Source organism: Herpailurus yagouaroundi, unplaced genomic scaffold (assembly GCF_014898765.1).
Source record: "Herpailurus yagouaroundi ecotype Mexico unplaced genomic scaffold, PumYag 166, whole genome shotgun sequence".
Taxonomy (NCBI): domain Eukaryota; kingdom Metazoa; phylum Chordata; class Mammalia; order Carnivora; family Felidae; genus Herpailurus; species Herpailurus yagouaroundi.
The window spans coordinates 25,528,878-25,546,822 of NW_024412407.1; positions in this window are offsets into that span (position 1 = coordinate 25,528,878).

The following is a 17,945-nucleotide window of genomic DNA, read 5'->3' on the forward strand; positions in this document are numbered from 1 at the left end:
GTGCAACCATACACTGGAATATTATTCAACAAAAAAATAAATTACTGATTCATGATACAACATGGATGAGCCTCTAAAACATTATGGTAAGTAAAAGAAGTCAGAAACAAAAGGCCATATACTTATGGTTCTCTTTATATGAAAGGCACAGAATAGGCAAATCCACAGAAAAAATTAGTCGCCAGGCGCCTGGGTGGGTCAATCAATTAAGCATCCGACTTCAGCTCAGGTTATGATCTTATGGTGCATGGGTTTGAGCCCTGCATCAGGCTCAGTACTGACAGCTCAGAGCCTGGAGCCCGCTTCAGATTCTGTGTCTCCCTCTCTCTGCTTCTCCCTCGCTCATGCTCTCTCTCTCTCTTTCAAAAATAAATAAACATTAAAAAAATTAAAGAAAAGATTAGTCATTGTCAGAGTCTGTAATGGGGGCAAAATGGAAAGTGGGTGCTTAATAGGTACAAGGTGTCTTTTGGGAGCAAGAAAAATATTCTAAAATTATATAATGTAGAGGCACCTGGGTGGCTCAGTTGGTTGAGTGTGGAGGTTCCTCAAAAAATTAAAAATAGACCTACCCCATGACCCAGCAATAGCACTGCTAGGAATTTACCCAAGGGATACAGGAGTACTGATGCATAGGGGCACTTGTACCCCAATGTTTATAGCAGCACTCTCAACAGTAGCCAAATTATGGAAAGAGCCTAAATGTCCATCAACTGATGAATGGATAAAGAAATTGTGGTTTATACACACAATGGAGTACTACGTGGCAATGAGAAAGAATGAAATATGGCCCTTTGTAGCAACATGGATGGAACTGGAGAGTGTGATGCTAAGTGAAATAAGCCATAAAGAGAAAGGCAGATACCATATGGTTTCACTCTTATGTGGATCCTGAGAAACTTAACAGAAACCCATGGGGGAAGGGAAGGAAAAAAAAAAGGAGGTTAGAGTAGGAGAGAACCAAAGCATAAGAGACTGTTAAAAACTGAGAACAAACTGAGGGTTGATGGGGGGTGGGAGGGAGGGGAGGGTGGGCGATGGGTATTGAGGAGGGCACCTTTTGGGATGAGCACTGGGTGTTGTATGGAAACCAATTTGACAATAAACTTCATATATTGAAAACATAAATAAATAAATAAAAATTTTTAAAAATGAAAAAAAAAGACATCACAAAAAAAAGGCTCAGGACTATCTTGCACATAACAGGAACTCAATAATCTTTTTAGATGACTACAGACACGCAGTTATTTATATTTAAGAAACACTACTTGAAATTAAATAATCAGTCAGAAAAATTAAATTGTGGGTAGTTTACATGTCACCAAAATAAAGGATTGATAATTTTTCTTAAATTTGACACAGATTTAATGTTAATTTTTGGCATAACAGAATTGTAAACTTGATAGAGTTTGATACACCATATGAATTTTCGTTATCCCACGCAGATAGCTTGTTCCCTATTTTTAGGTTGCCTGTACCATGGCAGCTTCACTGATATTGATATTAAACATAAAGAAAATAATCCCACAATGAAAAGAAATAAAATGCTTGAACCAATGTTATTTAATTGTAATTAATCAAGTCTTTAGTATTCCAGTAGGTGTCCTGAACCACATTGTTGTTTTTAAGCAATGAAATCTTACCAATACGAGACCTCAGTAGAGTACACTACTATTAAATCTGCCTTGAGGGGCGCCTGGGTGGCGCAGTCGGTTAAGCGTCCGACTTCAGCCAGGTCACGATCTCGCGGTCCGGGAGTTCGAGCCCCGCGTCAGGCTCTGGGCTGATGGCTCAGAGCCTGGAGCCTGTTTCCGATTCTGTGTCTCCCTCTCTCTCTGCCCCTCCCCCGTTCATGCTCTGTCTCTCTCTGTCCCAAAAATAAATAAACGTTGAAAAAAAATTTTTTTTTTGAAAAAAAAAATAAATCTGCATTGAGAGGTTAGGCCACTGTTTTCCCACAATCATTATTCAGTTTACAAATTTTTAAAAAATAGAAAATTATACAGGCTTTGATGCTTTGTATAACTTTGTTTGACAAGCTGAAAATTTCAGACTAGTAAGAAAGTTGAGTAAAAATGTAACCAACTGCTTTCTTACTTTTTTCCCTTTAAATACAAAAGACAATTATCTAAAAACTAATCTTTAATTTTGCATTGTTCCCTCCACTGATGAACTACATAATCTAGCTCAAAAATATTTATCCTGCACTAGTAAAAATACAAAAGGAAAAACTATGAAAAACTAGTCCTAGCCCCGTTAAAATTTATCTATAACCTGCTAACTCTACCACATTCCCTTTCCATTCTGCATAATTTCCAGTTCAGAATACCTGAATCTATCTCCTAAAGGCAGAGTTTAGGAAAGTTCTTTGTAATTGATGAGAACAAACTAAAGCAGCATCAAAACTCTTTAAGACCTTTTGCAAAATTAAATCTGGGGTACAAAACTGGTAACACCTGGAAACATTTTTTATTCTACAGTTGATTTTCTATATGAGATGTACCTGAAAATCATGTTTTGTAATACCAAAGATGGTTTCTGTAAGTACTCACATCTCTCAAATGTGTTGAGTTAACACTTCTACATGGTATTATTAATTTTTATCTTGGGCATAATGTCTGTCTGTGCTGTCATTCTAAATTTGTGTTTAACGAATATCCCTTGAGTACTAACTATTCTTTTGGTACAGATAAAAATAATAACAAAAAAGGGGCGCCTGGGTGGCGCAGTCGGTTAAGCGTCCGACTTCAGCCGGGTCACGATCTCGCGGTCCGTGAGTTCGAGCCCCGCGTCAGGCTCTGGGCTGATGGCTCGGAGCCTGGAGCCTGTTTCCGATTCTGTGTCTCCCTCTCTCTGCCCCTCCCCCGTTCATGCTCTGTCTCTCTCTGTCCCAAAAATAAATAACGTTGAAAAATAATAACACAAAAAATAACATTTATTGAGTGTTTATTGTATTTTTAAGCACTGCACTATACTGAGTTCTTTGTAGTCTTATCTCAATCAACCCTAACAGCAATTCTATGAAGTGGTAGTTTACGATACACATTTTACAAATGAGAAAATTGAAGGTTAAGGACATGAAGTGATTTGCGTAAAGTTACACAGTTATTAAGTGGTTCAGCTCTATGCTAGACAGTCTAGGATACACAAATAAAAAAGCACCTCAAACAAGTAACAATCCAGTGAGGTTGTCAGAGAAGGACTCAAATGACAGACAGGAACTATGTTATCAGTGATGATTCATGGTTGAATATGAAACTAATCAACTTAAAGTTTAAAATTTAAAATATTAGTGTTATGGTGTAGGGTATGTATTGGTCAGGGCTCTCCAGAGAAACAGAACCATATGCATACATATACATACACATAATATTTATGTATAGATAGAAATATTTATTTTAAGGAATTAGTTCATAGGCCTATGAGAACTTAGGAAAAAGCCAAGGTTGCAGTTCAAGTCCAAAGGACATCTACTGGCAGAATTCCTTTTTGCTCAGGGGTGTTTGGTTTTGTTTTAAGGACTTTAACTGACTGGATGAGGCCCACCCACATTATGGAGGGCAATCTGCTTTCTTCAAAGTTCCCTGGTTTAAATATTAATCAAATCACAAAAAAAAAAAAAAAAAAAAAAAAAAAAAAAGCCCTCACAGAAACGTCCAGAATAATGTTTGACCAAATATCTGGGCACTGTGGCCCAACCAAGTTGACACATAAAATTAGCCATTACATGGTGCTTTAAAAATATATGTAAACTATAAACTGAGTCTAAATAGCATGCCCTATGGTAGAGTCCTACAAATCTGTCTTTTCTAACAGAGCTATGTTCCTTGAATCGAGGACTACATATTCCCAGTGTCTATCACAATGAAAGACATATAGAACATAACATATTTAGGAGCTTATTAAATTACATTTAGTAGATGTTGCTTGAACTGAATTGAATTATACTCAATTTATGGCCTTTTAAAATCTCTAAAAAAGGAAAGTGTGTTCAGAATAAATGTCATTGATTTAGTGCATCAGTTTGGGAACTCATAACTCTATCTGCTTCCTCAGTTGCCCAATTTGTGACAAAATTTATGTATTAGTCATATATTGCTACATAACAAATTACTACAAATTTAGCAGCTTAAACAAACACACACTTATTATCCCACAGTTTCTGTGAGTCAGGAATCCAACCACAGCATAGTTGAGTGTCCCACTCCAAGGTCTCTCTTAAGGCTGCAGTGAGGGATCAGCCAGAGCTGGCATCCCATCTGAGACTGGCTAGAGAGAAGAATCTCCCTCCAAATGGTCATAGCTGTTTGCACAACCCAGTTCCTTAGCTCCTTGAAGGCTATTGGCTAGCAGTCCTCAGCTTTTTGCCACATGGGCCTCTCCATGTGGTGGCTTACTTTATCAAAGCCAGCAAGGAAGAAAGTCAATATGGAAAATCTACTTGTGATATAGATGTTACAATTTCATATATTCACAGAAATGGCATCCTAATACCATTGCCATATTTTATTGGTTGGTAGCAAGTCATAAGTCACAATTATATTCAAAGAGAGGGGACTACACAACAGTAAGAATACTAGGAGGTAGAAATAATTGGGGGACATCTCAGAGTTTGTTCCTCACACAGCACTCTCAGGATTAAACTCTGGGTTGGGTTTTCAGAAACAACAGTCCTGTGGCTACAGGAAATAAGGGTTTCTTTCAGGGCAATCATAAAAACTTTTAGGTACTTCAGATACACCTAACTGAATCATATCAGGGGATGTCAGTCCAGAGATGAGACCATACAAGCCACCCTGCTTCAAAGAGAAAGACAGCACCATTTCACTCTCATTGTCAGGAGGATTCCTAACCTTTCTCTTATATCTAGACACCACTTTGGGAATAAAGATCAGCATCTAGAGAATTGAACATTGCATTTTCAAAAGATTTCATTAAAAAAACTATTTAAACTAGAAGAAAATAATCTTCTATTATTTGGCAAGTAAAGTTTTGGTTGATTGATTAGTTGTGGGGGCAGGGGGGTTTCTCTTACTATGCTGTGGAGTAAAGTGCTCAGAAGGGAGATTATCTTGATTATAGGAAATAAAGAATTAGTGCAGAGTGAGTGAACTTTCAACTCTACAAAATTAGAACTGTCTGTACCTGTAAATAATTAAGTGATCACCTACATACCCCAGGAATACCCCCACAACCTATACCAGTAGATTGTCACAATACAAAAATCCCAATCCTTTTTTTGTTTTAATTTAAATTCAAGTTAGTTAACATATAGTGTAATATTGGTTTCAGGAGTAGAATTTAATGATTCATAACTTACATATAACACCCAGTAGTCATCCAAACAAGTGACCCTCTTTAATATCCATCACCCATTTAGCCCACCCCCCACCCACCACCCCTCCTGCAACCCTGTTTGTTTTCTGTATTTAAGATTCTCTTATGGTTTGCCTCCATGTCTGTTTTATCTTATTTTTCCTTCCCTTCCCCTATGTTCATCTGCTTTGTTTCTTAAATTCCACATATAAGTAAAATTATCTGACATTTGTCTTTCTCTGACTGACTTATTTCACTCAGCATAATACACTCTGGTTCCATCCACATTGTTGTAAATGGCATGATTTCATTCTTTTTGATCACCGAGTAATATTCCATTGTATATGCATAACACATCTTCTTTATCCATTCATCAGTCGATGGACATGTGTACACCTTACACAAAAATATAAATCCAAAATGTATGAGAGACCTAAATATAAGACAGGAAACCACCAACCCCCTACAGGAAAAAACAGGCAACAACCTCTTTGACCTCGGCCACAGGAACTTCTTACTAGACATGTATCCTGAGGCAAGAGAAACAAAAGCAAAGATGAACTAACTATTGGGACCTCATTAAGATAAAAAGCTTCTGCACAGTGAAGGAAACAATCAACAAAACTAAAGGGCGTCCGACAGAATGGGAAAAGATATTTGTAAATGACATATTGGATAAAACCAAATCTATAAAGAACTTATCAAATTCAATAACCAAAAAACAAATAATCCAGTGAAAAAATGGGAAAAAGACATGAATAGACACTTTTCCAAAGAAGACATCCAGTAGGCTAACAGACACATGAAAAGATGCCAATCCATTTTTTAAAAATTTTAATGTTTATTTATTTTTGAGAGACAGAGAGACAGAGTGAGAGTAGAAAGGGACAGAGAGAGAGGGAGACACAGAATCTGAAGCAGGCTCCAGGTTATGAGCTGTCAGCACAGACCCCGACTCAGGGCTTGAACTCACAAACAGTGAGATCATGACCTGAGCTGAAGTTGGATGCTCAACTGACTGAGCCACCCAGGCATCCCAATGCAAATCCATTTTTATAAGGAAGTTCAGTCAAGGAAGATGGTGGCTTTATCTCTAAAAGGCCAGAGATTTTTATGTCAGAGTACAAACCCCTAGCAGACAGAGTCTCTGCTTGTCATTATGTGACTCCAGCACGGGATGGCGTGCAGTCTGGTAGGTACTGGATCAGGCGTGTAGTTTTCTGACTGCGATGAGCACAGATTTCTGAGTCATTGAGCTATCCAGTCATTGTAATTATATTTAACATTATATGAACAATATGCCAATCCTCATGAAAGCTTTTTAAATTTATCTCTTTAACATTCACGAATATAGCCTTGGGGATCTGTAATACAGGAACAATTATAGAGGATCCATTTTACAACATGAATATGTATCAACCCTGCTCATAAGAACTAAAAAAGGAGCACCCAAAGAATTATTTTAAAATTCCCAAATTCTTTAAAGATTAAGTCACAAATTATGTCAGATGGTTATTCATTATGTTTGACAAGAAACTGGTTCCATCAACAGTAATCAACACTCAACATAGTTTTGTATCTCTGTATAACTTGATAAAAAAAAAAAAGTTGAAGAAGGAAACAGAACAATATTACAGGTTTACCTAACAACTAAGAAATAAAAACTAAATGAATAAAAATAAATCTTGCTCTGGGGTGCCTGGGTGGCTCAGTCAGTTAAGCGTCCAACTTCAGCTCAGGTCAAGATCTTGTGGTTCATGAGTTTGAATCCCACATTGAGCTCTGTGTGGATAGCTTGGAGCCTGGAGCCTGTTTCAGATTCTGTCTCCCTCTCTCTCTGCTCTTCCTTTCTCAAAAATAAATAAACATTAAAAAAAGATTAAAAACATTTAAAAATAAATGAAAAAAATAAATCTTGCTCAAGCCTCTCCACTATTTTCCCACTTGCCTCTGAATGCACGTTTCAATTCTCTTATTCTTTAAAGAATAAGAAAAAATTTTTTTAAAGAAAAAATTCTTGCAAATTTTTTTCATAGTGACTTACATTGAGAAATACATTGTGAATATACACACAAATATATTTACAGAAACACTTATAGTTTAGGTATTATATTTGTGTGTGTGTGTGTGTGTGTGTGTGTGTGTGTGTGTGTGTGTATATATATATATATATATACTTAATTTAAAAAGCCCTTTTCTCTCTCAATTAATGAAGTGCTTTTCAGTCTGATTGATAACACTGCAAAGGGTCATAGGTTTGATTTGGAGAGTTTAATCAACATTTCAGAATATTAAAAAAAAAAGAAAATGTCTGAGTATATCACTGAGAATATAGATTAAGTATTGTTTCATGAATTTTTTTTTCTATTCTGCATGGATATAATTGTATGTGTTCTGCACATGAAATAAAATGTATTTCTCATTGTAGACCTTAGGCAAAAATGTTTGATCCTTTACTGTTTTGAGGCATTGCAGTTTGAAAAACATTGCAGTGTAAGGTACCATGAGTAACTGCCCTTATCTTCAAAAATGCTCTTATAGTAATCCTAATGTTGAAAGTTTTCATTATGTCACATCTCAGTGTCTTACCCTCTGTCTCAGGAAAAAGGAGTTTGAGAAATGTGTCTCAGCAATGTATAAGCTACATAAAGGGCCATTTGGAAGTATAGAACAAAGAAACTCTGTTTCACTGTGGTGAATTATGATGGTCTCATTCTTAGACCCTTGATATACAAAAAGAAAAACAAAAGTAAAAAATGTCCAAAAAGTAGCAAATGGTTTAAACACTTTAAAAAACACACTTATAAGGAATTAGTTATAGGGACTGAAAATGGTACACTAATAAGAAAATATTAGCTATTTCTATGTTTGACTAAGATATTACAATTAAGCAGCACGAATTCTCTCAAATTTGAGAGAACGTATGAATGTATGGTTTTGGTACACAAGAGGATTTCCTTTTAAATTATAATTTAGCCTATTTTCACAAACTGCAAGTTTTTTTGTTTTTTTTTTTAAGTTTTTTTTAATGTTTATTTATTTTTTAGAGAGAGAGACACACAGAGTGTGAGTGAGGGGAGGATCAGAGAGAGAGAGGGAGACACAGAATCCAAAGCAGGCTCCAGTTTCTGAGCTGTCAGCACAGAACCTGACACAAGGTTGGAACTCACAAATCATGAGATCATGACCTGGGCCAAGGTCAGATGCTTAACCAACTGAGCCACCCAGGCACCCCTCACCAACTGCAAGTTTTTATGGTGAGAACCACTATGTACATCTAGAGGTAAAGATCAGCAAATAAATACAAACTGAGTATATGGTCAAGAGATGATAGCATGACAACTGGAACAACTTAATCAAAAATAAGTAAAATGTTTTTCCTTGGTATAAAGAAGCATTTGTAATAGTGGGAAGAAGTTTTTAGTGAGAGGAAAGTTTGAGTTGACTCCTACTGTAGTTTTATGTTTTAACAGTAAGAATTATTGTAGTAAAACAAAACAAAACAAAACAAAACAACAACAGCAAATAACACACTCCAATAAAAAAAATCAGCAATTCAAATTGAAATAGTTCACTGCAGCCAAACCAAGTGATGATATAAACAAGGCATTGAACCAAGGAGTTGGATATGATTACCTAACAACTTTTTCCAAAGCTACCTTATTTTAAAAATAATCCTTAATAACTGACATGCTACTTCAGTCAGCTGTTGTCGATAAGCAAGGCCTGAAAAAATCCCTGGCCTTTTAGTTTCAAAGAAACTATAGATGAATCCTGGCATTAGGAGGTAAACCTGCCTTTGGGTACTACTATAAGGCAGCTTTCTGGGCAGCTCTTTGCACTAGCTGAATCATAGCACAGAATATGCGTAAACACTTGAAAGGTATTCTCATTAGTATTCCTACTCAATGTCATTTAACTCTGGGCTATAACTCTACAAGAGGAAGGGTATATAGAAGGAATGGGTGAGGGTGGGGGAGAGAGAGTGCCCTGAGATGGGAGTTTCTTAGTACATGGTAAAATAAAACATCCAACTTCATTGTTGAGCTACTATGAAAGAATAAAGAGATCCATTGCCCAAAATTTATTGCATCAAGACCAGACTGTTTCTTGGGTCCATACATCCCAGCACCCCTTCAGAGTTTATCTCCAAGTGGGACATGAGGTGTCCAGGAATCTATAGCCATTTACTAGCGTAGGCAGACACAGACTCCCTAAGAGCCTTCCCCCCAAATCGTAGAGTCTGCTCAGCTCATTTTTGGGGATTCTAGAAAAGTTCAAAGAAGGCGGCAGCTCCATGGGAAAACCTCAGTAATGGGGGATAGGAGCCCCAGCCTCCCATCCTTCCATTTAACAATTCTGGGAGGCATTCTGTTTGCTTCTCTGAAGTCCTAACAGTATTAGGCCACAAATGCATATTGGAGAAATCATGATAATATACACTCACATTTGTTACTCCTCCTCTGGTTCACTCTAACCATTCTCTCACTGTTGCTTCCTAGGAGCACCTCCCAAACAAGCTACCTGGTCTCACAGTCTGCTTTGACAGAAATCCAAACCAAAACATACCCATAGTTTATTTAATCATCACAATAATCTAGTGGGGTGGGTATTATGTTTCCCATTTACAGATAAGGAAAGTCTAGGAGAAATTAGTAAATTGGTCCATTCAATTAGTAGAATAAATAGGCCGGGACAGTAACCTTTCTTATTCTCAAAATCATGTTGTTAACCATTATGTTCAACTATCCAAACACTATCAGAGGAACAGCTATAAAAAATTAATTAAAGATTTAAAGATAAAGTATTAAAATAATTACAACTACAATAATTTGGTAATGCATACACAATATAAGAGAATATTAAGTGTGATATCAAAAACATAAAATGTGGGAGAGGGGAGTGTAAAAATGTGGAAGACTTATACGCATTTGAAGTTATCAGTTTAGACTGTCATAACTATAATATGTTTTGTGCAAGCCTCATGGTAACCACAAAGCAAAAACCTATGTAGATATACAAAAGAGAAAGAAAGAGAAAGAAATCAAAGCATACCCGTACAGTAAATCTTCAAATCACAAAGAAGGAGAGCAAGAAAGGGATAAAGAAACTACAAAACAGACAGAAAACAACAATATGGCAAGAGTAGGTCCATACCTACCAACAATTACTGTAAGTGTAATGGACTAAATTCTCCAATCAAAAGACATAGAATGAAAGTTCAACAACTATTCATGATAAAAACTCTCAGCAAAGTGGGTTTAGAGAGAACATACCTCAACATTAAAACGCAAAAATAAACTATTGTGACTACATGCAAATAAAAAGGTTCTGTACAGCAAAGAAAACCATCAACAAAATGAGAAGGCAACCTAGTAAATGGGAGAATATATCTGATAAGGGGTTAATATCTAAAATATATTAAAAACTTGGGGTGCCTGGCTGGCTCATTGGCTGAGCATCCAACTCTTGATTTCCACTCACATCATGATCCCAGGGTCATAGGATCGATCCCCGTGTCAGGCTCTGCACTGAGCATGGAGCCTGCTTAAGATTCTCTCTCTCTCCCTCTGCTCCTCTCCCCTGCTCATGCTCTCTCTCTCTAAAGAAATTAAAATTAAAATTAAATAAATAAAATAAAAATTAAAAAACATACAACTCAACGTGCACACGCACGCACACACACACACACACACACACACACACACCTGATTTAAAATGGGCAGGAGACCTGAATAGACATTTTGCCAAAGAAGACATACAGATGTTTAACAAACACATGAGAAGACACTCAATATCAGTAATCATCAGGGAAATGCAAATCAAAACCACAACAAGATATCACCTGACACCTGTCAAAAGAAAGAAATAACAAGTTTTGGTGGGAGAAAAAGAACCCTTGTGCACTGCTGGTGAGAATGTAAATTGATACAGCCACTGTGGAAAACAGTATGGAGGTTTCTCAAAAAAATTAAAAATAGGGGCACCTGGGTGGCTCAGTCGGTTAAGCAACCGACTTCACCTCAGGTCATAATCTCGTGGTTCACGAGTTTGAGCCCCACGTCGGGCTCTGTACTGACAGCTCAGAGCCTGGAGCCTGCTTCGGATTCTGTGTCTCCCTCTCTCTGTGCCCCTCCCCTGCTTGCGCTCGCTCTGTCTCTCAAAAATGAATAAATGTTAAATTAAAAAAAATGAAAAATTAACAAAAAATTGAAAATGGAAGTACCATATGATCCAATAATTCCTCTATGTTTTTACCCAAAGAAAATGAAAACACTAATTTCAAAGGATATGGGCACCTCTATGTTTATTTGCACTTGTCAAGATATGGAAGCAAACTAAGTATCCATTGACAGATAGAAGGATAAGGAAGATGTGGTGTGTGTGTGTGTGTGTGTGTGTGTGTGTGTGTGTGTTTACATATAAAAGCAATTCTATATATAATAATGGAATATTACACTGTCATAAAAAAGGATAAGATCATGCCATTTATGACAACATAATTGGATCTGGAAGGTATTGTGCTAAGTGAAATAAATCAGAGAAAGACATATGATTTTACTGATGTGTAGAATCTAGAAAACAAAACAAATGAAACAAACAAATGAAAAGCAGAATCAGACCTATAAATACAGAGAACAAACTGATATTTGCTGAGGGGCAAGAGTGGGGAATGGGAGAAATGGGTGAGGGAGAGTGCTAGATACAAGTTTTCAGTTATAGAATAAATAAGTCATGGGAACCAAAGGCATAGCATAGGGAAAATAGTCAATGATATCATAGTGTTGTATAGTGACAGGTAGTAGCTACTTTGGGGAAGCTTTGCATAATGTATAGAAAAGTTGAATCACTATGTTGCACACCTGAAACTCATGACACGTTGTGGGTCAACTATACTCAAAAAAAAAAAAATTAAGACATGGAGGATCTGAGTGTATTAAAAAAATAAGACCCAGGTATATGCTGCCTACAAGAAACTCACTTCAGCTTTAATGACATATATAGACTGAGAGTGAAGAGATGGAAAAAGATATTCCATGAATATCAAAACCAAGATAAGGCAGGGGTAACTAGAATGATATCAGACAAAATAGACTTAAAGCCAAAAACTGTAACAAGAGACAAGGAAGATCATTTTATAATAATAAAGGGGTCATTCCAACAGGAGGATATAACATGTATAAATATTTATGCACTCACCATAGGAGTAAAATTAGATCTGAAGGGAGAAATAGACAGCAATGCAACAATAGTAGGAGATTTCAAACCCCCATTTTAATAATAAATAGGTCATCCATACAGAAAACCAATAAAAAATATTGGACTTACAGCTCCGTGTTAGACCAGATGAGCCCTAGACATATACAGAAACATCCAACACAGTAAAATACACATTCTTAAGCACACATGTAATATTCTTTAGGATAGATCATATGTAAGAACACAAAACAAGTCTTAATAAATTTAAGAAGATAGAAATTATATCAAGCATCCTTTCTACCATAATAGTATAAAACTAGAAATCAATTACAAGAGAAAAACTGGAAAATTCACAAATATGTGGAGATAAACAACAAAATTCTAAACAACCAATGGCCCAAAGAAGAAATCACAAGGGATATCAAAAAAATATCTTGAGATAAATAAAAATGGAAACACAGGGGCTCCTGGGTGGTTCAGTCAGTTAAGCATCTGACTGTTGGTTTCCACTCAGGTCATGATCTCACAATTCATGGGATTGAGCCCCGCATCAGGCTCCGCACTGACAGCACTGAGCCTGCCTGGTATTCTCTCTCTCCCTCTCTCTCTGCTCCTTCCCTACTGGTGCTCAGGCTCTCTCTCACTCTGTCTCAAAGTAAATAAATAAACTTTAAAAAAATGGAAACACAAAATATGAAAATGTATGGGATGCATCAAAAGCAATTCTAAGAGGGAAGTTTATAGTGATACATGACTACATTAAGAAAAAAAAAGATCTTGGGGTGCCTGGGTGGTTCAGTTGGTTAAGCATCCGGCTTCAGCTCAGGTCATGATCTTGCAGTTTGCAGGTTTGAGCTGAGCTGTTCAGAGCCTGGAGCCTGCCTCAGATCCAGTGTCTCCCTCTCTCTCTACCCCTCCCCAACTTGCAGTCTGCCTCTCTCTCTCTCTCTCTCTCTCTCTCTCTCTCTCTCTCTCTCTCTGTCTCAAAAATGAATAAACATTAAAAACTCTTTTTAAGTAAAAGAAAAAAGAAAGATCTCAAACAACCTAACTTTATAGCTCAAAGAATTTTTTTTTTAAAAAAGAGCTAACTTGCCCCAAAATTAGAAGAAGGAAAATAACAAATATTAGAATGGAAATAAATAAAATACAGACTAGGAAAATAATAGAAAAAAATCAGTAAAACTCCCAAAGCTGGTTTTTTGAAAAAATAAAGAAAAATGATAAACCTTTAGCTGAACTCACCAAGAAAGAAAAAAGATTCAAATACGTAAAATCAGATATGAAAGAGGAGACATTACAACTGATATCACAAAAATGCTAAGGATCATAAGAAACTGCTATGAACAACTATATGTCAACAAATAGATAACCTAGAAACAATAAATACATTCTCAGGAACATAAAACCTACCAAACTGAATCAAGAATAAATACAAAATCTAAACAAACTAATTACTAGTAAAGAGATTGGAACAATAATTTAAAAAAAAAGAAAACTCCCAATAAACAAAAGCCCAGGACCAGATGGCTTCACTAATGAATTCTACTAAACATTTAAAGAAGAATTAATATCAATCTATCTCAAAGTCTTCCAAAAAAATGGAAGAGGAGGAAATATTTCCAAACTCACTTTATGGGGTCAGCATTACCCTGACACCAAAGTCGTGCAAGGGCACTATAAGAAAATTATAGGTCGGGGCGCCTGGGTGGCGCAGTCGGTTAAGCGTCCGACTTCAGCCAGGTCACGATCTCGCGGTCCGTGAGTTCGAGCCCCGCGTCAGGCTCTGGGCTGATGGCTCAGAGACTGGAGCCTGTTTCCGATTCTGTGTCTCCCTCTCTCTCTGCCCCTCCCCCGTTCATGCTCTGTCTCTCTCTGTCCCAAAAATAAATAAACGTTGAAAAAAAAAATTAAAAAAAAAAAAAAAGAAAATTATAGGTCAATATTCCTGTAAAGAGAGTGAAACACGTGCTTATATCACCAGGAAATCAGGGAAAATAAAGCAGGAATCCACAAATGAGAGCAACAAAGAAGGACAGGGTTGATAGCATCTGATGGCATAAGATTTGTGATTGGGAGGGGGGGTTCCCCGGGTGGTTCAGTGGGTTAAGCGTCCAACTTCAACTCAGGTCATGATCTCACTGTTCATGGGTTGAAGCCCCGCATCAAGCTCTGTGCTGATGGCTCAAAGCCTGGAGCCTGCTTTGGATTCTGTGTCTCCCTCTCTCTCTCTGCCCCTTCCTGGCTTGTGCTCTCTTTCTGTCTCTAAAAAAATAAATAAACATAAAAAATAAATTTGTGATTAGGTGTTTTTAGAGAGGAGATGGAGAGAAACATTTGAAAGCGGTAAGGAGAAACCAGGAATACACCTACCTCCACCACCAGATCGGTGGTCCTAGTGCTTTAGGAGAAAAAGCAGCCACCATTTGACAGACTACAAGAAAAAAAATGGGACCTTAGAGGAAAGTCAAGTTTGAGAGTCAAGTAAGAGAGTGAAGAGAGGCTGAGAATATAGGGGATTTTGCTATCAACAGATTCTGAATTCAGAGAGCACAATGAGTGAGTTTCAGGACTTGGGGAGAGAGAAATGAAGAAGGCAGTGGTTTTCCATTGGACCACAAGTATCCACATCACCTGGGAACTTGTTAGAAATTCCCATTCTCAGGTCTGACCCATTCCTACTAAATTTGAAGCTCATTCAGATCCAGCAATCTGTTTTAGCAAACCTTCCAGGTGATTCCTAGTGCAATAAAATTTGAGAACCACTGGAATAAGAGCAGATTCACACAGGCTTAAAGTATAGGTGAGGAGGGTAAACTGAGAGTCTGGGCATTTTGTGGTAGCTGACATAGTCATGGATACAGGATATAATGAGATTGTATTTGGATTCAAAGCAATTAGTGGAGACAAGTTTTGAGTATTGAGGAAAGGGGGAAGAATAGTGGGGGATAGCTTTCTGGGACTCCTCACCGTAGACCACCTGGGGGGGTCATAAATATAATATTTCCCCATCTCTTTGACATCAGTGGATGTTGCAAGTGGTCACCCCATGAGAGCTTACACCCACCAGTAACTCTCTCTTTCTCTCTTCCCATTTTGTCTATCAATATCAGGCTCTGGTTACAAGTAACAGAATGCCCCTGTAAATAGCTTAAATCAATTTTTTTTTAATTCTAAGGAAGTAAGGATTCCAAAGCAAAAAGCATAATGAAACTAAAGAGTTATCTCAGTGTGTGTGTGTGTCTATGTCTGTGAATTTCTAGAATGATGTAGGTTAAGTAACTACTCTGGTCAGCTATAGTTTAAGATGTGGTATCCAAATACAAGCATGACTTCCGGGGGCCAGCTTTATGAGCACAATTGAGAATGAGGTCATTTCTCAAAGGAGTGTCATGGGATGACCTGTCACCTCAAAAAATGTCTACTACTGGGGCAACTGGGTGGCTCAGTCATTTAAGCATCGGACTTTGGCTCAAGTCGTATCTCACGGTTCATGAGTTTGGTTCATGAGTTCGAGCCCCACATGGGGCTCTCTGCTGTCAACACAGAACCAGCTTTGGATCCTTTGTCTCTCTCTCTCTCTCTCTCTCTCTCTCTCTCTCTCTCTCTGCCCCTCCCCAACTCACGCAGCTCTCTCTCCCTCTCTCTCAAAAATAAATAAGCATTGAAAAAAAAGTGTCTACTACTGACACTATTCTAAATTAAGGACTTAGTATAATTTAGGTGGATAAGTACCTGGGAATTTTCTTTCAAATGGAAAGTATTGCCTTTGCTACATATTTCTTTACTGATTGTTTTAAAACATTGACCCCAATAATTTTTTTTGATGGGAATTATTTTACTTTTTCTATTTTTTTATTTATTATTTTTTTATTTTTAATTTAAATCCAAGTTAGTTAACTTATAGTGTAATAATAATTTCAGGAAATGAATTTAGTGATTCCTTACTTACATATACCCTATGCTCATCCCAACAGTGTCCTTCTTAATGCCCTCACCCTTTAATCCTTCTCGCCACCCAACACCCCACCAGCAGCCCTTGGTTTGTTCTTTATATTTAAGAGTCTCTTGTGGTTTGTCTCTCTCTGTTTTTACATTACTTTTGCTTTCCTGCCCTTATGTTCATCTGTTTTGTTTCTTAAATTCCACATATGAGTGAAATCAGATGATATTTGTCTTTCTCTGACTGACTTATTTCGCTTAGCATAGTACACTCTAGTTCCATCCACATAGTTGCAAATAGAAAGATTTCATTCTTTTGATCACCAAGTAATATTCCATTGTGTGTGTATATATATATATATATATATATATATATATATATATATATCACATCTTCTTTATCCATTCTTCTGTCAATGGACATTTGGACTCTTTTCATACTTTGGCTATTGTTAATAGTGCTGCCATAAACATGGGGGTGCATGTGTCCCTTCAGAACAGCATCCCTGTATCCCATGGATAAATGCCTAGTAGTGCAATTGCTGGGTAGTAGAGTAGTTCTATTTTTCGTTCTTTGAGGAACCTCCATACAGTTTTCCAGAGTAGCTGCACCAGTTTGCATTCCAACTAGCAGTGCAAAAGAGTTCCTGTTTCTCACCAGCATCTGTTGTTGCCTGAGTTGTTAATTTTAGCCATTCTGACAGGTGTGAGGTGATATTTCAGAGTAGTTTTGATTTGTATTTACTTGATGATGAGTGATCTTGAGCCTTTTTTTCATGTGTCTGTTAGTCATTTGGATGTCTTCTTTGGAAAAGTGTCTTTTCACGTCTTTTGCCCATTTCTTCACTGGATTATTTGTTTTGGGGGGATTGAGTTTGATAACTTCTTTATAGATTTTGGATACTAACCCTTTATCTGATATGTTATTTGTAAATATCTTCTTCCATTCCATCAGATTGTTTCCTTTGCTGTGCAGAAGCTTTTTATCTTGATGAGGTCCTAATAGTTCATTTTTGCTTTTGTTTCCCTTACCTCTAGAGACATGTTGAGTAAGAAGCTGCTGTGGCCGAGATCAAAGAGGTTTTTGCCCGCTTACCCCTCTAGGATTTTTATGGCTTCCTGTCTTACATTTAGGTCTTTCATCCATTTTGAGTTTATTTTTGTGTATAGCGTAGAAAGTGGTTCATTTTTCTGCATGTTGCTGTCCAGTTTTCCCAACACCATTTGCTGGAGAGACTGTCTTTTTTTCCATTGGATACTCTTTCCTGCTTTGTCAAAGATTAGCTGGCCACACATTTTTGGGTCCATTTCTAGGTTCTCTATTCTGTTCCATTAATCTATGTGTCTGTTCTTGTGCCAATACCAAACTGTCTTGATGATTACAGCTTTGTAATACAGCTTGAAGTCCAGAATGGTGATGCCTCTAGCCTTGGTTTTCTTTTTCAAGATTGCTTTGGCTATTCGGAGCCTTTCTGGTTCCATACAAA